This window comes from Mesocricetus auratus, unplaced genomic scaffold, assembly GCF_017639785.1.
Source record: "Mesocricetus auratus isolate SY011 unplaced genomic scaffold, BCM_Maur_2.0 Super-Scaffold_100020, whole genome shotgun sequence".
NCBI classification, from domain to species: Eukaryota; Metazoa; Chordata; class Mammalia; order Rodentia; family Cricetidae; genus Mesocricetus; species Mesocricetus auratus.
Genome location: NW_024429201.1, coordinates 21,271,709 through 21,292,953, shown reverse-complemented (window position 1 = coordinate 21,292,953; position 21,245 = coordinate 21,271,709). Strand labels below are relative to the sequence as shown.

The following is a 21,245-nucleotide window of genomic DNA, read 5'->3' as shown; positions in this document are numbered from 1 at the left end:
ATTCAGTGGGGCTAGATTGATCCCATGCAGACTCCCTCGCTGTCTGTCCGCAGTCAGTGAGCTCCCAGGAGCTCAAGCGAGCTGTTTCTGTGGGTTCTCCTGCCATGACCTTGGCCACACTGGTTCATACAATCCTTCCCCATCTTCTCAACAGGACTCCTGGAGATCCGCCCAATGTTTGGTTGTGGGTCTCTGCATCTGTTTCCATCCGTTACTGGGTGAAGGTTCTATGATGACAATTAGGGTAGCCACCAGTCTGGTTACAGGAGATGGTCAGTTCAGGCACCCTCACCACTATTGCAAGAAGTCTTAGCTGGGGTCATCCTTGTGGATTCCTGGGAGTGTCCCTGCACCAGGTTTCTCCCTAACCCTGAAATGCCCCCCCATCATAATATCACTTTCATTATTCTCCTGCCCCCAACTCGACCGTCCTGATCCTTCATGTTCCCATACTTGCATCTTCCCATCCCACCTCAAAGATTTGGTTTTAAGTTAGAGGAACCTAAGGCAATAAATAAATAAAATGAATTACTGGCAAATAAGAAGATAATCCTCTGAGGGGACTGGAGAGTTGGCTCAATGGTTGAGGGAACTGACTGCTTTTCCAGATGACCCAGGTTTGGTTCCCAGCACCTGTATGATGCCTCATAATCATCTGTAATTCTATTCCAGTTCCAGAGGATCCTACACCCTCTTCTAGCCTCTGGAAACCATGCACATGTATGCAAACACGCATGCACATTAGGTGATAGATAGAGATAGATAGATAGATAGATAGATACATACATACATACATACATACATACATACATACATACATAGATAGATAGACCTTAATAAAAACCAACAAAAGCCAGGTGGTGGTGGTACATGCCTTTAATCCCAGCACATGGGAGGCAGAGGCAGGTGGATCTCTGAGTTCAAGGCCAGCTTGGTCTACAGAGCAAGTTCCAGGGCACCCAGTGCTACACAGAGAAACCTTGTCTGGAAAAAAACAACAAAACCAAAAAACATTAAGAATATGTAGCTCAATGGTATGGCATTTATACAAGGTAGCGGTGGTGCACGCCTTTGCAGTAGGGGCAGTGCAAGAGCTTTCTTTACTGGGGGAGGAGGAGGGAGAGGGAGAGAGTGAAAGAAAGAGGACATCTTGGAGTGAGGGCATGAGACAGGCAGGCAGGCAGGCAGACAGACAGGAAAGCAAGAGAAGAAAACTGGGACCCCGGGCACTTTTAAAGGGTGCTCTTGATGCATAGCTGGGGTACAAAGGCACCTGGCAGCAGGTGATGATGTAACTGCCTGGGCTGCCGAGGCAGGCTGGCCGCTGTTGTGGGAACTGACAGCATGCTGAAGACAATCTCCATTTGACAAAGAAGAAATGCCAAGAATACATAGACAAGTATTTATCTTGTCTTACATAAGGGTTTCCTAGCCCGCTTGTCTTCCCTCCCTCCCTCCCTCCCTCCCTCCCTCTTTCCCTCCTCCCTCCCTCCTTCCCCCTTTCTCGATCTTTTCCTTCCTGGTGCTCAGCAGCATGATGTTTCAGTCTGGGATCATCTGAGGAAAAGGCAAGAAAGAACAGTATATTCTGGGAAGGCAGGCGTTGCTGCTTTGGACAGTCTTCCAGCGGAAATCCCCATGTAGATAGTATCTTCCATGTGTCTGCTCGAAGACCAAGATAAATGGCTCGAGACAGAGCAAAGGAGAGGCTTCTAAAACACCCAAGATGCATAAAAGCTGAGAATCCTGTAGGGCCCAGCAAAGACTTTTATCTCTCCGAGTCATTTCTCTAGGGAGTGTTAACCGCCCCAGATTTAATATCACCCTTGAGTGACTGGGATGCAGCAACTGGTAGGACTTTTTTCAGTGTTTGCAAAGGGTCCCTGGTGCACCAGGAGGCCAATGCCTCAAGAGAAGACCCACAGAAGGCTGTCACAATCTGCAGGATCACAAGGAAGCAGTGTGCACATTGGCCTGGAAAAACGACACGCCAGCATCACAGGTGTGTTTTACAAGCTTTTAGTTGAATCCTCATAAGGGCAAAGTCTAATTGCGGCTCAGATATCAAAGTCATGCTGCACACAGCGCATTGTAGCCCTTAAAAAATTTATGTTGTGTTTACCAGGGCCCGCAGGTTCAGAGCCACGGTCACCGGCTGCCTAATTACTCTTGCATGGTTCCCTTTGCCTCGCCCTTCCATTTGCCGCAGCCAAGAATTATGACCCTGATCATTCCAGGCTGTTTCTTGAGCATAACTAGAAATATTACGCAGTGAGGCCTCCTCCCTTCTGGGGCTGGAATATGAGATATTGGGTAAGCTTGTCTTACATCCGTCCATGAACATAGGGGTGGGGACTTTCTCCCGACAACTCCCACACTCTGTCCTCTTGTGAAGTGCCATCCCTCCTCCCAAGTCTGAATTCTCTTCTCACACTCAGCATGATGAAGAATGAAAACACAGACCCAGTGGGGGCATCTGAAGCAGGAAGATCATAAGTTCAAGGCCAGCCCACTGTATAGTAAGAACCTATCATAAAAAGAAGAAAGAGAGAAGAAGCAGAAAGGCAAGAGAAAAGACAATCCGGCCTTTGCTTGGATGGCCCTCCTCTGCAGTCTCTTGAATTTTAAAAGACATATTCATACAGACACAGGCAAGACTGGTTCTCAGTGAGTGTCAGAAATGTGTCTACACACTGACCAATAGTAAAATTCTTGTTGTGGTTTGGTTTGGTTTTTCCAGACAGCCCTGACTGTCCTGGAATTAGCTCTGTATGCCAGACCAGCTTCAAATTCACAGAGATCTGCCTGCCTCTGACTCCTAAAGGCTAGGATTAAAGACATGCACAACCACCACCAGACTTTCTGAGTTCTCAACAAGGCAAGTCTCTTACAAAGCACACTGTGGCCCAGGGCAACAGGCCTGGCCAACTTCGCTGTTTCAATAGCCAGGGACAAGGCGCCAGATCTAGGTAAATCCTGGAGATCCGCCTCAGAGCAGCTCATCGGGGTCTTAGTACAAGTACAGTTTTCTAGGCTTTGCCAGACACGTCCCCTGCCATGCTCCAAGAAGCTGTTGGGCACATCCATCTGCCCAGGCAGAGGCCTTACCTCACACTGCTCATTTGTCTTTTCAAGAGGTTTGCATCATGAGGTCAAAAGGGGCAAGCCAGGCTGGGTCACCTCAACACCTGCCAAGCGGTGACCTCACCACCTGAGAAATCATCATCCCAGCCAGGAAAGAGGTCAAGAGAAACGTCTGCTTCCTCCAAAATATTTTGCACTATTCCTCTTCCTTCTGCAAGTGAACAGAGGTGAGAGATGGATCCTCCTTCCTGAATGTTACTTCACCGGCCAGCACTCCAGAAAACTCGAGAGTAGGCTTGGTCCTCACCACTTGTGTAGGTTTTTCTCTTCTATGCCCACTTCGTTATAGAATTTAGCCATCTGCACTTTTTACTTTTCATTTCTTTGTAAGTGTGAGTTATGCAGTCATCCTAAGAGCAATCCAGTTCTGTGGGAGAGGCCAGGGGGACCTCCATAGCTGCAACACAGTAGGCTAAGCTGTCTTCAGGTCCTGCACAACTTTACCAGCAATAGATAAATATATAAACAAATAAAATCATAATAGAAATTGATGTATCTGTTGTGAAAAGAGCCTCAGAATTAGATGGTAAATCTTTCCATATGTCACCACACAGAATTTACACTCATCTTTCTACTCTTCGTCTATCCAGTCTGTGGGGTAAATATAATCAGTTAGACAAATTTCCTCCCCTTAATCAGAGCCAGGAACTTGTAGTTGCTCCTTCTTCTATAGGGGCACTGGCTTGTTCCCTGCTTTGTATTATTTCCTGTGAGAGCCCTCCAAGGGGTTCCTCTCTGTTTCGTGTTTTGGACAGAGGTGAGTACCATTTTCCTGTTTAAGGTGTCTTCCACAGGCTGAGTTGGGGCCCTTCACTGGGAACCTTCTCCCCAGGTGTCTTGGGCCATGGGAGAGAGAAGGGTGGAGGAGGGGGCACGGGCCTTTATGGGGAAGTGGAGAAAACTCACTGCACAGTTAATTAGAAAGTGCCATGAAGCAAGTCCAAACTTTATGGCTTTCCAAGAATTGATGATGGCTCCTAACCAGGCCTGCCCGTCCCCATGCAGGTGCGTGCAACCTCCAGGCCCATATGGTTTCTGGCTGCACTGGGCCTCATTCTTTTTTTAGCCTGGGATCCTGTAACTGAATATCCTTTAATAACTTTTTGTAATAATGCAGCTTGGATCAGCTTCTAGGTCCAACCAAGCTCTGTTTCCTACAGACTCCTGCTGTCCCCCTGGCACACCTGCAGGGAGACACGGCCCCATGGCTGCCTCCCAGGGCAATAGCCACATCCTAGACTTACAAAGAGCCAGCTGTGTGTTCAGAGGGAGGAGGCCAGGGCACCACACTTTTTCTCCAGCAGTAATTTGTTTCACTTGAGATCTGCCAGGAGGCCTGGGGTCCTGTGACTTGGAAAGAAAAAAAAAACAGAGGCCAGAGTTCTTTACTCAGAAATATTTTATGGTAATGCATAACACACAAACAAGGCCTAACTTACACAAGCTGATTTATAGGTACCCCTGAGAGGCCCAGGTCACTTGGGAGCCTGAGAATGGCTGGGCCAGCCTTGTTACCAAAGGAATTCTCTCCTCTCTCCTTTAGCTGCGGTATATGCTCCATTTCTGAGGCCCTCCTCTATACCCCCTCTGTCCCACATCCTGTCTAAGGGTACCATACCTTTCCTGGGTGCCTTTCTCCTTGGTGGCAGTGACTGGGAAAAGATGGGAAGGAGTCCCTTGTGACTTAGCTTCAGACTCAGTTGGGTGTCTGGTCTTATTCCTGCAATGGGGCAAGCCTGGGGCAAGCCTGGAGTTCCAGCGAGTCATACTCATTTGATTCTCAGGGGTCTGTCTGAGCCTCAGAATGTCCAAGGAGCATTGCAAAGATTTCTGTGCCTGGTTTCTCTGCACGAGATTGCAAGTGTTTGGGTGAGGGCCAGAGTATACTTGGTTGGGCAAATGACTCTCCTCAGGGATTCCCTTCAAGTAAGGCAAAGCAGTGGTCACCTAATATGCATTGGTGCTTTTCTCTCTGAAGATTTTAGGTGTGAGAGAGAAGGGTTTGCAGGACCCCCTGAGTGTGTCCTTTATGTCACAAAACACAAAAGCAAGAGACAGAAGGGAAACATGAATCTGCATTTTGGCAATCACCTAGGACTCTAGAAATAGACTTGGCAAGGTCAAGAAAGAGGTAAGCACATGTGTCTTGGCCCTGAAGCCTGGAGCAGGAAGCAAGGAGTCAGACATAGCTGCAAATGTTCTGGGAACCCCTTACCCATGAAATGACCCTGTCACTCAGCTGGAGCCATGCAGACACTATGACCCTGGAGGTGGATGGAAAAGAGTAGAACAAGGAAAGGGGTTTTGGGTTTCTTGTGTTTACTCCCACTGTGTCTTAGTTTCTAACACTGATTGTGCCTAGTCAGTACCTGTACAGTAGTGGCAGCTATACACATTTATCTGCACACAAGGACTAAGGAATCATGCTGTTTATTCTACCTGTATTAGCTCACTGAATCTCCAAGCTATGCTAACTGGTAGTTACCATCATAGTCCTCATTTTACGAGTGAAGCTGAGATGTCTTGAGATCATTTGCTTCACCACTGCTAGAAAAGGGAGGATTGGATTCAAACCCAGCTGAAGCCTTCTTTACTCTGTGGTCCTGCGTTTGCTCTAGGAATCCAAGCCTGAAAAACACCAGGAATCATATTGGCATTTGTGAGTGTCCTCAGAGCCCTACTGCATGCTGTTTTCCCCATGGGAATATCTTCATCCTTCCACACACAAATCATGGGGAAGGCCAGACAGAGGGGTGAAGCTAAAGCCCAATCTGGGGTTCTCAGGGTTTCTACACTATACCCCCTTTAGATGCTATTTCCAAGAAATAAAGCCCAAAGGAGGCTTCAGCTGGATTCTCTGCGGATACTTGGGACAATGGCTCTCCTGTACTGCCTCCTCTCACTCCTTAAGATATGTATAGGGATAACTGATCCATTGGATTGGTTTTGGATAAGACAAGAGCATGATCGGACCCAGGGCAGGAGACTGCCCCCTGCAGACTCCAGCCTCTCTGCTATTTACCCAAGCCCAATTCTGGGCCTGAGCTTCCTCCAAATGATGTCTTAGACCCTTGTCACCTACACAACTGCCTTGTGGTATTTACAGTACAGACTTGAAGACACATCTATCCTCTTTGATTCTATGGACATAAGAAGAGCTTCCAGGCAGATGTCACAAGAGAAGAAGGTTCCCTTTTCCACTTCCAGCTGCAGGTCCAATGTGTCCACCTGCCTCTGTCTCCTGGGAGCCAGAGAGAGGGAGAGTGACAGCTTGGAGTAACTGCTAACAAAGCAAGACTTGATGCAAGCTGCCTAGACAGACACATTATCTGGGAGTAAAGGCTGAGCCTTCAGAAAGATTTACAGCAGGATGTGAGGGGGAGTGGATCTCAAAGTGTGTGTGGCGTGGGGAGAAGCCAAAGGCGCTGAGCCGTGCTGTAGTTGAAGAATGAATGAAGATTACAGCCTTTTGTTTCCTAAGCAACATTGCTGAGGCAAGCTGGCCTGCTGGCGGCACAGCGTCTCCCTTGCTCATTTAAGACTCCTTCATTCCATTTAGCTATGAGTGCTAGTACTAGGTCCCTGGATTATACTTAAGCCTAAAAAATTTTTGGGAGAGTCACAGATATACTGTGTGTGTGTGGTTTTGGGTGAGGTGTGGTGAGGATGAACTGTGTGGTATGTTTGTAGTATGATATAGAGTAGGGGATGGTAGTGACTGTGGAGCATACATGCTGTGTGTGACTATGTATTTACAGTGTGTGTAGTGTGCTTTGTGGTATAGGTGTGGTATGGCTCATGGTGATGAGGATGGTGTAGCAGTGATGGTGATGATGACTATGATGTGGTGTGAGTATATATGAACACCCGTACAATGCAATGGTGGGTGTGGCTTTCCTGCTACCATTTTCTTATATGAAATCATGCATGGTTGCAATCAGCCAGCAATTCTTCTAGATTTATCTTGGTATACAGAACCCACCACACATGAAATTAGTCATTTTTCATGGCAGGTCGAAAATGCTGTGAGGTAGGGGTTCTTGGAACTCATGTATATACATCAGTGATAGGTGCGTGCATGTGTGTGCGTGCGTGTGTGTGCGTGCGTGTGTGTGTGTGTGTGTGTGTGTGCTTGTACATGTGCAAGCATGCACAAGTGCTCTTGTCTTTGGTTCCTGACTTAAATGCAGACAGGAACAGGTAATATTACCCAAGGTATGTGAATGAGGAGACATTCTTAGGGACTGGACACCAGTACCTGTTCCCCAGGTCACCTCTTTTAGCCTGTGATGTTGCCATAGCACCATCCATGCTTTCTACCAGTAGACTTGGCATCTGAGTGAGGCTGAGGCTCTCAGGTCTTCTTGAGTTAATTAGATCATCTGTGATCTGCCCTGGCAAGGCGGGGGGGGAAGCAAAGAATGAGTGTTGGGGGGGCGCTATCCCATTCCGTCCCTGTTAGCAGAGCCCAAGCTTCCCCCAGCTAGTTCCCAGTCAAGTTCTGGGAGCCTTGCACCTCTCCAGGGTTTTTTGTTTTGACGTCAGACTTTCAGCCTTCAGTTTTCTTCTGATTCCAACATTTTCCCAGAATTGAATTTACTCTGTCATATTGTTCAGAAGAGACAAAGACTTATTATTATTATTTTTGATTACTTATTTCTATAACCAGCCACATATCAAGTTACCTTATTTGTTCTAATCATTTGTCAAAATCTGACTCTCTTACAGTGTGTAATTTAGTGGTACAGGAAACTGTGATAATCCAATTTATTTCTGTCTTGAGTGTAATTGTATATACCAAAAATGTATGTGGGTTTCTATGGTCTTTGAACTCAAAGTACATCTACATGTTGGTCCGTTTTCCCCAGCAGTGTGCACATTCGAACAGAAAATTCAAGCCTTTTTTTTAAGGGTGTATTATTCTGTTCTGGAAAAGGAAGCATGCCTCACTGGTTTGTCCCCTGTGTCTTGTAGGCCGGCTCACAATGCAACCGTCTCTATCCTTTCTTAGCACAGAGCGGACAGATAGCTTGCCTTATAATTTTCATTCGTTAGCTTGATATCTGGTCTATTGCTTTCAGCCTCCCTTGCCTATGGAACTCCTTTATTTCGGTAACTTTTCAAATCTGAAAGCAATTCCTAAAAATCTTAGACTGACACCCACAGTTTGCAAATTTCTGTTTCTTCTGTTTCTTGGAGAAGGAGTCAGATTTGCTCTGAATCATTAACACAGTTCTTTGGACTTCTAGTATGATTGTCCTCCAGGCCATAAGACACTTCTTACTTCAAACCTTTTTCTTAACTACTAGAGCTTTTGAGACCCCGCAATGAATAGTGTATCACAGGCACCAAGGCCAATGTGACTCAACCTGGATTTGTTCAAGTGTCCCCAAATCCCAGCTGGCAGGCAGCCCGTACAATTGCTTCAGTGACCATGGTGTCCAAATCTGCAACACATTTTGTTTTATGTGTCTTGGGTGTCAAGTGACCTCTGACATGAATGAATGCTGTCTATGTGGGACAACTGTGGCAGTGATGACTGTCTACAGGACCCGACATGGCATTCTTGGATCTGTTTGTGATGACTACATGGCCATCCCCTGTCCTGTTTGATCCCTGTGCCAAATCAAGAGTGACATCAACAGGATAGCCATGAATGCTCTCTGAGGAGCTGTATGGCGAGGGTGCTTGCTGAAGCAGGCAGCTAAGCTCAGCAAACACCTCTTCAGCCTGATAGCTGTCTGTCTTTTACAACTAAAATATGATAGATGAGTTGAATTACAAGATACTGGCATATAAAAAAATCAAAGTTTTAATATATTTTAAAAGCATGCTTTTTTGGCTTGATTTCTCCTCACTCCCATATTATCAAGTGTTCTGACTTATACATTATACATTTTTACATTTAAAATATGAGCCAAGTAAAACATTTTGCTAACAACAACAATAAAAATGACAACAAACCAGGGATTTGTTTTGACAACTTTTACCTACGTGCATACAACCATCCATTTAAAATGAACATAAACTCTGATCACCTGACTCACTGGGACTACAAGCTACTTATAAATACTTATACATCTATCAGGACAATGGAACACAGACTAATCAGAACGCAGCTGTGCTCATTCTTGTTACTGTGACAAAATACCTGAGAAATTCAACTTAGAGGGGAAAAGGTACGTTACAGATCATGGACTTAGAACTTTTGATTCGAGGCTGACTGATTTCAATGCTCTGGGAGCTTTAATGTTGAAAATCATAATGGAGGAAGTGTGTAATACAGGAAGGCTGTTGGCCCCCCAGCAATCAGGGAGAATGAGAGAAATAGAGAGATACTGTGGGTCATGCGCCATCAGGGACAAGATTTACTCAAGTCTATACCCCAAGTGGCTGTTGTCCATCCAAGCTGTACTTCCTACTGACCCATTCTCTGTGTCTGTGTTAACCCATGGAGGAAGCTACCGCCCTTGGGATCCACCCATCTTTCAATGCCCTTCAGCACACAGGTCTTCTGGGAGCCTCCTCATATTTAAACTAATAGAAGTAGGTAGTCTAAGGCAAGATCACAGTGATGCCTTCCTAATTTCAAGTAGAACTGGGAATTTCAAAACAACTGGGATCTGAAAACAGAATGTCAGAATAAAAAAGATTAAAATTTATTTATTTGAATTTTTCGAGACAGGGTTTCTTTGTGTAGCTTTGTAGACCAGGCTGGCCTAGAACTCATGTAGATCCACCCACCTCTACTCCTGAGTGTTGGAATTCTATTTGAGACTCATGAAAGGGGAAACACAGTAGATTATCTTCTCGTGATTTCTGATAAATAATTTCTTGGAAAGGAAGAGGAGGGATTAGACTGATGGTAAAAGAAATGTGCCCAGTCTAGCACCAGGGAAAAGGAATCTGAACTTGAGAGAAGGAAGAATGCCAGCTCTGTTAGTGTCTTTATTGTGTACTAAACACTTCAACTCCCAAATCTCAAAATAGTCCTCAGGGAAAAAGCTGTGGGGTGGGGTGAACTGTGACCCTGCCAAAATCCTGTTGAAATCTCTCTTTCCCACTTCCCAGTCCAGACTAAAATTTCTTTAAAAAGTTACGTTTATGTTAACTGGGATCACATCATTGATTGTCTTCCATCTGGTTTAACAAACACCTTTGTTAAAATATCCATGAATGTGCAGCATGTTGGCAAGTGGTTTTCACTGCCATTTTGTCTTAGTTGGATTTTGTAAGTTGACCCTGAAACATTCTTTGTTTAATTCTGATTGGTACTTCTTTCCCTCTTTTAATGAGAACAGACCAAAAGGATCTAGACCTTTTCAGTCTTGGGGAAGTGTGTTGTCATTAGTCAGAGAAGGGCTGGGTGTGGAACAGAAGGTACGCAGAAGATGGGGAAGGCAGACTTTTGGATAGACTCGGAGATGAATCTTGGTACTGCCATATCCTGGCTTGGGATCTTGGCTATGTTACCTTCTTGGAGAGCAAGCATTTTTTATTGGGAAAATAAATTCAATCACATGTGTTAGTCAGCTAGGGCTGCCGTAACAAACAGGTGGAGTGGCTTACGCAATAGAATTCCTTTCCTCACTTTTCTGGAGGCTAGGAGTCAACACTCGGTGTTGCTAAAGTTGCTTTCTTCTGAGGCCTCTCTCTCCTTGGCTAATAGATACCTTTCTTCTCCTTGTTTCCTCAAACAGACCCCATCTGTGTGTCTGGCCCTAACCTTGTTCCATAACACTGGTCATACTGGATTAGGGGCTGGTTTAGTTACCTTTCTGATGCTTTAGTAAAATAACCATGGCCAAAGGGACCTCAGAGAAGAAGGAGCTTATTCCATCTTAGAAGTTTCAGCGAAGTACAGAAGCAGACCATATTTCCTGGGCATACGGAAGCAGAGAGAGAGAGAGAGAGAGAGAGAGAGAGAGAGAGAGAGAGAGAGAGAGAGAGAGAGAGAGAGAGAGAGAGAGAGCAGGAAGTAGGGCCAGGTTGTAAAAATCGCAAAACTCATCCCTGTGATGTATTCCCTCTAATAAGACTCCACCTCCTAAGGGTTCCATAACCATCCTCAACTAGGAAACAAATATTCAAATACGTGAGCCTATGCACGATGTTTCTCATTCAACCTATAACTGGGGCTGCTCGGTGACCATTTTTTAAATATAAAGGACCTTTCTTCAAATCTAGTCATACTTTGAAGTATGGGATGGGAAAGAGGGGTTTCAACAGGATTTCGGCAGGGTCACAGTTCACCCCACCCCACAGCTTTTTCCCTGAGGACTATTGTGAGATTTGGGAAGTTGAAGTGTTTGGTACACAATAAAGACACTAACAGAGCTGGCATTCTTCCTTCCTTCTCTCAAGTTCAGATTCCTTTTTCCCTGGTGCTAGACTGGGCACATTTCTTAATCCCTCCTTTTCCTTTGCAAGAAATTATTTATCAGAAATCGTGAGAAGATAATCTACTGTGTTTCCCCTTCATGAGTCTCAGATAGAAGTCTAACAATTCCCCTCTCTTCTGGAATATGGATATGCTTACCAGAATTGCAACAGCTGCTCTCAGACCAGGAAATGACTCTGAGGTTGGAACACCCATATGAGGTGGAGAAGAGAAGATTAGAAGGAACCCAGGACATAGACTGTGGCATGTAAATGCCTGCCCTTCCTGGATGACATGCTTTAGATCTCCATGCAACATAAGAGAAAAATTGCCATTATTTATGCCACTGTCATTTTAGCTAACAGATAATTCCCAACTAATGGAGTATGTGAGTGCATTTGCCAAAATAAAGATGCATTTAGCAGACTCATTTAATGTGTTTAAAAATTAATGATTTCTTGTCCTTTGAAGCTTAAATACGGTTTCTTATGGTTGACTGCACTAAATACAACAGGGTGAGTATGTGTAAGTCTGTGTTCCAAAAAGCAAGGGTCACAACATGCAGAATTAGGATGAATGTGCAGGTGGTGGGGGGTCAGACCACAAGGCAGGAGAGGAGCATGCATGTCTTGGCAGCCGTTGTGAGGATTTCCACACTATTCTAATTTAAGTTGTCAGCCACCATCTTATTTAAAACCTTGAATCCTGGTATGGACTACAGAAAGGATTATAGGGGCAAGGACAAATGTGTCAGTAGGGATGTCATTTGGGAAGTCATTTATTAAGGCAGGAGAAGTTGGAAGCCAAGTCCAAGGTGGTGGCAGGGACAGTGCAGACAGAAGAAAGAGGTCAAAGGTAAGGTATAGTTTGAAGGTGGCAACCTATATTTGTTGGTTAGATGTAGAGGTTGAGAAGTATGAAGAGCCAAGGAGAACGTACAATGACATCACTAGAATAAGGGAGCAAATGGGTGGTTGTATGAAGGAAATGGGGAAAGCAGAAGAGATTTCCGTGTGTGTTGGAGAGGGGGTGGGGTCAAAATCTCTCTCTCTCTCTCTCTCTCTCTCTCTCTCTCTCTCTCTCTCTCTCTCTCTCTCTGTCTTTCATAGTCTCACTTTGTAGCACAAGTTGGTAGAGAGCTAGCAATCAATCTCCCTGCTTAGCCTCCTGAATGCTGGGATTCCAGGCATGGGCTACCATGCAAGAAGTTTCCCTGGGATCAGTAGCTTTCAGAACCCCCGAAGTCCACAAGAGTCATGTGGAGCAGGCAGCTGATTATATTCCCTGAGTTTGGGTTTCTGGGAAGGTTCAAGATAAGGATATAATGTAATGTCAAAGTCACCAGACGCCATGGGCTTGGATGAGGTCCCAGGAGGAAATAACTGGATTGAGCTGGAATCTCCTGGTCCCCATACTTTCTTCTTCAAAGGGTGTTGGAAAAGAAGATTCATGAGTTCAGTGAAGAGTGGACACTGATGTAAGTGGACAAACAGAAGAAACAGAATGAGTTGTTGACGCATGCTCAAAAGCGAGGGGCAGAGGCGGTACTAGTGCGTAACCAAGGACTAAGCAGTATGGGGATGGCAGTATGGAGGGCCAATCAGTCAATAGGAAGAGGCAGGACAGTGGAGAAAACTAAGATTCTCCTTGTCCAGAAGAGCAGAGGACTTGAATAGTGTGGGTTCACTAAACAAAACAAAAACAAAAAAGTCAAGTTGGAAGCAGGGGAGAAACTGGAGTGGGTATGAGATCGACTGGACTCTTTCTTGACTGCATCTTCGCGGTAGCAGCTTCGGAGTCCGCGGGTTAGTCGCCAACATTCTGCTCGTTGTACGTGCCCAGGAACTACACACTCTCGAGGTGACCAGCCAAGAGACGGTCGCCCAGATCAAGGCTCATGCGGCCTCACTTGGAAGGCATTGCCCGGGAAGATCAAGTCGTACTTCTGGCTGGCTCACCGCTGGAGGATGAGGCCACCTAGGCCAGTGTGACTTAGAGGCCCTGACTACTCTGGAAGTAGCTGGTCCCATGCTGGGAGGTAAAGTTCATAGTTCCCTGGCTCATGTTGGAAAAGTGAGAGGTCAAACCCCCAAGGTGGCCAAACAGGAAAAGAAGACTACTGGTCGAGCCAAGCAGTGAATGCAGTACAACCGTCACTTTGTCAACTCATGCCCACCTTTGGCAAGAAGGGCCCCGATGCTAAATTCCTGAGTACTGTTGTGATTCTGGCACTCTAATATAAAGTCACTTTGCCCAGGAGAGGGGGGGGGGGTTGGATCAAATTCTTCATATACATGTATGAAGTTATAAGAAAAGTTTTTAAAAGATGCTAAGCATTTGGAGATGCAAAACATATTTGTATGTAGTAGATGAAGAGAGATTGAAGATACACATAATAGAAGAATGGAATGGATGAAACTCCAAGGAACCCAGTCAGAGTGAGATCCAGAGCACAGGTAGACTCTGGGGGAGGAGAGACATTGCTTTGTGTTTTTGCAGCTGAGGACTGAACCTGGGTGGGGCTCTTACGTGAGCTGTGTCTCCACACCAGGTTTGCTTCTAAAATCTACCACAGGAAATGCCGCAAAGCTCAGTTCTTCATGTCAGCATACTTTGACACTTCTAAGACACTCTTAGGGAAAAACTGCCAAAGTTCAGGTCATGACATTTTTTAGCCTCTTAACATTTTTTGCATAGCTAATTCTAGAAAATTACAAAACATGATCTCACATTCTTTTGAATATTCAAAAATATTTTTGCTTACCGCCATTTTTCCCTCGAAAGGGGTCTCCTGGTGTTCTTTTCAATACTTTTAAAATTAAAACATTCATTTTAAATGTGTTTATGTTTATTTGGGAGTTTGTGCAGAGAAGGTTTCATGTGTGTGTGTGTGTGTGTGTGTGTGTGTGTGTGCACATGTGGAAGCCAGAGGGTGGGTATCTTCCTCAGTCACTTTCCACCTTATCTTTCAAGACAGGGTCTCTTCTTGAACCAGTTTAGCTAAGCTGGTGCCCAGGGAGCATGGACACCCAGCTGCCTGTGTCTCTAGTCCTTGGTGTCACACACACATGCTGCCACATCTGCCCTTTCTGTGAGTGCTGGAGATCCAAACACAGGTCCTCAGGCATCTGTACTTGTTGGAATCACCCCCCCCCAGCCCTTTAAAATATGTGTGTAGGTGTTTTTGTGTAATATGGCTGCATCTGCCATATTTGTAACATACCTATTTTCCAGCTGGCTTTTATTTATATTTCTCACAGTGTTTCTCAAAAATTTCCTACTGTGATTCACTCTGTTGATTTTATCCTAGAAAGTCATTTTTTTTCCTCCAAAAACTAATAGCTGAAGGAACAATTTTTGAAAGACTGGAATGCTTTCCAGGATGACCTTGTACCTCTGTCCCAGGAGCATAATGCTTAACAGTGAGCAGTTTACCTAACCTCTTGCATTCCCAGAGAAATATAGTGTATTTTATTCAACTAAACAGTAAACAGCAAAACTAAAAAAAAAATCTACATGAAAACAATTGGCCATAGCAACCTTCCCAAATGCCATTTTTGTGTTACTAGAAGCTAAGCCAAGGAACAACTGTCTCACACCATGAAGCTGAAAATACTATACCAAGTTACTTGTTTTCCATGTAAACTTGCTCCTCAGTTATCTGATAAAATATCCTTTTGTTTCATCTAGATGAAATGCTGGTCTGTGATCCTGAGTTCTCTTTCCTCCCCTCCCCTTCTTTCTTTCTCCTCCCTCTCTCCCTCTCTCCTTCCATCCCCTTCCTCCTTTCCTTCTTCTCTCTCTTCCTTCCTTCCTTCCTCCAGTGTCCAGTGTTGTAGCTATAACAGAGACTATGCCTACTGTCTCCCTGTAATGTGCGTGGAGGAATAAAGCCTGAACATGAGGCCCGGGCATTCACTTCTCCACAGTAGGATGATGAAGCTAATCCAGACTAAGATTCAATAGCTCCGAGGCCTATCCTGACAGAGGTGATAGCAGCAGCCACCTAGGATGTCTAATTCTTTTGTCTTTCTTACTTTCTTAGCTTTTCCTTTTTATTTCTCTCTCTGGTGCCATTTTACACCTGGGTATAATGGCCCCTATCCTGGATTCAGTCCTAGAGGATCTGCTCTTGAATTCTTTGTTTTTGCCATGGGTTGAATATTCCACAGACCCGTGATGTGATCACTTAGGTTCAGCTTCCCCACAAGACTATGTTTCAAGAAACCAAGGCTCTAGAACTCTCTGCTTCAAATACTCTGAATCTATTTCCAGAGCCTGCCTGTGGCTCTAGTCTCTTGTGTGTCTTTTATAGGTCTAAGCAGTAGAGGAGGGAGGCTGTTTATAAGGGTTGTGGATAAAGTTAAGACTCTGGATGGCTTATCCCTTAAGGTGGGGAGTGAGTCTAGAAGAAAGGAACAGACCATGGCCTCTCCCCTTGCCTCTCTGTACTCTGGAGCTCTAAGGAGCCCAGCAATTCTGAATTTTCCAGCCTTGCCTTTCCAATTTGCTAAACAAATTTACCTGTCATGGTAGGAAGATGTTATGCAATTTACTTAGTAGTCCTTTCCCTTGATATTCATTTGGTTGCAAATGTTTAGTTTCACGGTGTGTGTCTCTATTTGGTCTTTTGTTCCTTATCCCCCCCAATGGTGGGGTGAATGTGTCCAGGCCCACTTTGCCCTCCCTCTGTCTTTTCTACTTCTTTTCCAGCTCACCTTCTTTGGTCCTTTGAACGAACATGGAGACCCGGTGAGATCTGGTTCCAATCTTCCATGCTGAAAAGCCTCCTGTTTCCCTCTCTATTCCTGTCTTTCCCAGACAACCCTCATTTGTCAGTTTGAGAATCCTATACATAACAGTGGCTTTCTGGAGGATGCATAGTAGAAATTTCCATGATATAGAATAAAACTGTTACATGGACAGATGAGGACAATCTGTACATCACTCAAACAGGCCCTGGTGTGTTTCTCTTGAATATTTATTTTGTCTAGTCTGCAGCTACCTCCACCTTCCCTCCCTTCCTCTCCCCTGCCCTCTCCTCCTTCTCCTTCTCCTCCTTCTCCTTCTCCTCCTTCTCCTTCTCCTTCTTCTTCTTGAGGCAGGGCCTCACCAACTCTCACTATATAATTCTGACTGTTCTGGAACTCACTATGTAGGCCAGGCTGTCCTCCAACTCACAGTGATCTGCCTGACTCTGTCTCCCAGGACTGGGATCTGTATGCCTGACACTTTACCCTTCCTTTCTTAGGTCATGAGGTAGGTGGCAGGTGACAAATGTGCAAATGGGGACAAGTATACCTGGATAGTGTACCTTGCGTTCTCTGAAGATCTGTCAGTGAAATGGTTTCCTTCATCTCTACTACTGGTAGCTCTTAACCTTTTGCATGCACCTGACTTAAAAACAAGAAGGACTTTAGAAGCACTTGCTACCTCCACCCCCAAGTTTTTGAATCAGCAGGTAGGAATGGGGTGAGGTTCAAGAATTCGTACTTCTAACCATTTCCCAGGTAACTCTGCCGTGACTGGTCCCTGAGAACCACAGCTGTTGGATTTTCCCGTGTAGATCTCTGTTGCTAATGCCAAAGCACTTTCAACTTGCAGTCCTTAAGCAGGCACTGCCTGTGTCCAGAGCACTGCTTAGAGACAAGAAAAATGCCTAGGGCCTCAGTGCCTGCTTCCTTGGCCAGGCAGGCTGCTTAGTTCCCAATGGCTAGGACATTTTCCCATAGAGGCAACGTGAGCCTCAGCTTGGCAGAATATGAAACAGCCTTGGCCTGTACTCTTCCCAGCAAGTTCCTCTTTAATTGCAGAATCTGGGTGGCCTCACACAGTTGTTTGCATAGCAAGGAAAAAGAGATAAGTTCGGTAACCTTGGAAGACCAGTCTCCTTTTACCCCAGTCTCCTGAGAAGTGGTGCCCAGAGGAAGAAACTCTGTGTGTGGGAAACAAGAGAGGAGCTCCAGAGGGTGGCATGCAGAGGCCCAACCAGGGGGCGACTTTTCTACGGAATGGATACCTTCTGAACTGCTGAAAAATCACTTCCTGTTGTGTGAGGGTTCATTAGCTGGAATTCTCTAGATGACAAGGGTCTAAATCTCCTTAGTTGGACTCCAGACCATGATTCTGCCTCCCAGGATACAATCACTCAGAAAGACAGTCTTAGCTCCAGCTGTTGGATTACAACAGGCAGTTAAAAAAAAAAAAGTGGCTCTTAAATTGAACCTCTTGAGCACTTGTATCTGACAGGGACAAGGATTCTCTGTCAACAACTTACCACACCAGCGTCAGGGCACTGACTCAAACACAGTGAGCTCAGCCAACAGTCAGGTGCCCAAGAGCCAGTCTTTATTTGTTTCATTTTCTCTTGGGCAAAAACCATAAGCCAGTCATTGCTTTCTGTTTCCAGACACACCTTTTCCAAATGGCACGGGCCGTGGGTTGCTGTGAGTCTACCCTGTATCTGTCATGCTGTGAAAGGCTGAGGCAGTCTCAGTTTCATAATGATAATAGCAATAATAGGTGCTAGTTGAAGTTGTGTGAGCTCTCCAACGGGACCTGTGCCAAGCATTTCTCATCCATGATCTCATATAATCCTCACAACAGTCCTAGGCCATGGGGCTTATTAACCCCAATCTACAGATGGTGGAACTGAGACTTAAGGGTCGGATAACTTGCCCAAAATCACATAGCCAGCAAGATGTGGGACCTTGATGAGAACTCAAGCTTGTGTCATCACTCTTGCTCTTACGGTTTTGTACTTAGCAGGTGTCTGTTAATTTAAGTCATCCAGTGTGTCTATACTCGTATAAAGGAGAATTTCAAAGGCAGGTTCTAACTTCCTGCATTATGCGGAAACAGGAAACTTACTTAACCAAACACTCCATTTTCCAGGCAGGCCAGTTAACTGAATTGTTAGAGTATAATCAGTCAATACTCAACATTTGCATAATAGGAGATAGCATTAGGGGAAAGGGAGACTATGGATAATCAATACAGTCGTGATCCTGATGAGACTTTCCTGTCTGGTGCATGGAAGGTCAGCATAAAACACACATGGCAACCTATCTGATGCTCACAGGAGTGTGGAGTCAAAGATCTTTCTTTCTGGAAGCACTTAGGGCTGCCATATTTCCTCAGTCAATCTCCCAAGACATGTTAGTTTATACACCTCACTTCTTGATGTAAAGACCTATGCTCTCAGCATCAGCTTGCTGGCCTCACATTGAGAGTGCATGTGCATGAGTGTGACCAGGCAGGGGGACGTGAGATAGATGAGATGAAAAGAGTGTCTGCCAAAACCACTTCCTTCCTGCAATGGCTGAAAACGGCATGGGAAGTGCCAGGAGGAGCAGACTTCTATGCTCATTGGGAGGGGTGGCCTGACTCCAACGCCAACTTCCAGTGGTCAGGAGCAGTGTTTGCAATATCCTAACACCCCAGAGCTTCTTGTTCCTTGCCATTTTTGAAAACCTTTTCAAGTGTGTGGCTTTATCAGGCAATAGCTTTGGGGGATAGTAATTCTGCAAGTTTACCTCTGTCTTCTCTTTGTTAAAACTCACTTTGGATAAGTCCATTTTATTGAGAGGTTCTGGAAGAAATGTGCTGTAATAGTAATAAAAAACATGGTGCATAATTATATGTTCTAGATGTAGAATATCTAGATTTGGAACCAAGATCCATCTCTTACTAGCTCAAAGAGACTTTCAGCCAAGACAATGGGCTGAGGTTCTATAGGGACCCCACTCTAATCTTTATGTATCAAACCACTTAAAGGGCTGAGTAGCTCAGTGGAACTGGCCTCATAGACACCTGGGTTTTGTGGCCATGAGACTCTAGGCTCAGTCTCAGCACTGTAAGTTAGCAACCAGCAGAACTGCTTTTAAAAACAGTCTTGAAAACCTTATTAATTCCGAGGAAATAAAGGGAACCTTCACGGGCCATAGTTAAAGAAGGAATCATTGTGGTAAGGGAGAGCCGAGATTACATAGACTCTGGCGACACACAGAGCAGACATGTGGCTTTAAAGAAATGCTGTGCAGCCAATGAGGCATGCAAATCCTCTCTTCTTGTGACTGAGGGGCAACCAGAACTAGTTTCTTGGGAAATATCCTGAGAACCAAAAATGTTCTTGTGAACTTGGGCAAGAAAATATCCAGTCCCACCCCTAGGACCAGTTTGGGTCTCCCTGGCCTGGATCACAGTAGAAATGGAATTAACCGAATGTCAAATCCCAAATTAGTGGCACATCATGGGCCAGGAGGCCTGAATTCTCCGTGTTGAGTAAAATGTAGGAATCTTGTAGTATAGTAAGCAAGAGACAAACAAAATCATGCCCTGTGGGCAAATTCAATCAGTTCCTATGGTCACTGCTAATAATGTCATTAAGATCACCTCCCCTGGGAGGGCATCCTGTGCCGTCTTGAACTTTCAGCTTCAAGATATGCAAGATGTTAGGAGTTCTGGAGAGGCATTGAATTCTGCTGGGGTATACGGCTTCTCTTGTTTTCATGCCCAGGTCTGGAGGGTTCAGATCTCCATTCTCTTACCTCCTCTACTTTTCCCTCTTCCCAATCCTCTTTTCTAAGTGTTAACATGGGCATTAGATTTTTCAGCCCTGAGTTCCCAGAGAATGTAGATGGCAGGAGAGCAGCCCAGCTTGCTCTGGTGGAAGTCATCTGAGGCACAGTAAACAAACAATCCTGTTGAGGCTGTGCAGCCCGATAGCATCTACTTCATAACCTTGCTTGTTTGTTTAAAACGATTCCTTTGCTTTTTCTGTCCTTTAACTGTGCAAGCCCCCTCCTTTATCTCCATATGCAAGTGTTACCTCTCTCTACCAAATCTCCACACCTCTTTGTCCTCTTTCTTATTGGATGCTTCTACTTACATACTTGCCTCTTATTTCCTTCTAACTAAAAAGAGAAAAAAAAAGCCCTCCAATTTCAAGATCAAGGAACTTCCCAATAAAGTGTAGATTTTATAAGGACAACTCTTCACATGTAGGGTTGTTAAAAACAACAGCAAACCCTCATACAGAGACAATTTCTTTTCTTTTTCTTTTCCATCTCAAATTCACTCCTGTTTCTTGGTATCTAGTTCCGTTTACTGATAAATTTGTTCCAATGTATCTTCGGTAAGATTTTCTTAATAATTACCTACAATGGGTGGTTTAAAGGCCATAGGAATTTGTTACCTGTTAAGCAGTTAAAATTGTGTGCATGTGTTTGTGTAGTCATTTGCTTGGGTCAGTTTTTTATCAGTTTTCCTCTTGCAGTAAAGGAATGAGGCTGAGCTGCAGGGAATCTTGTAGGATTTCTTGCTCCAAATATTTATGAAATAACCGATGAGCCACCTAAGGTAACGAGAAAGACGGCACATGCTTCAAAGGCGGCAGTAGCATGCCCCACCTTCCTGTTTAGGGAGGAGAGAACGTTGATCTTCTCCATAGTGTTACTCACTGTTTACTTCTCACGAGTTTCTGTGTCTGTCTCTTTCTATTTCTTGTCATCAGCATAACTTAGGCCAGCTAGACACTCCCCAAGATAGAAGGTGACCATGGCTTCTACAGAGCCAGGATGGGGTAAGTTCAAAACAAAATACTGGTGTGGACAGAGATGTTTAGCTGGGGAGCTTTGGATTGTAGAAAAAGGAATCCTTTCAAGGATGCTCAAGTGAGTTTATTGTGAGGATGCAAAAGGATCCCACAGAAACAACCATA

General features: G+C 44.9%; 1 long non-coding RNA gene across 1 annotated transcript; it reads right to left on the bottom strand.

Moving 5' to 3' along the window:
- Positions 1–2,785: 2,785 nt before the first annotated feature.
- LOC121133151 lies at positions 2,786–4,855 on the bottom strand. The gene is made up of 3 exons (XR_005869913.1): positions 4,763–4,855; positions 4,389–4,494; positions 2,786–3,295 (listed from the first exon to the last, which is right to left on the bottom strand). It is a non-coding gene; the product is annotated as an uncharacterized LOC121133151 (long non-coding RNA).
- Positions 4,856–21,245: the final 16,390 nt, after the last annotated feature.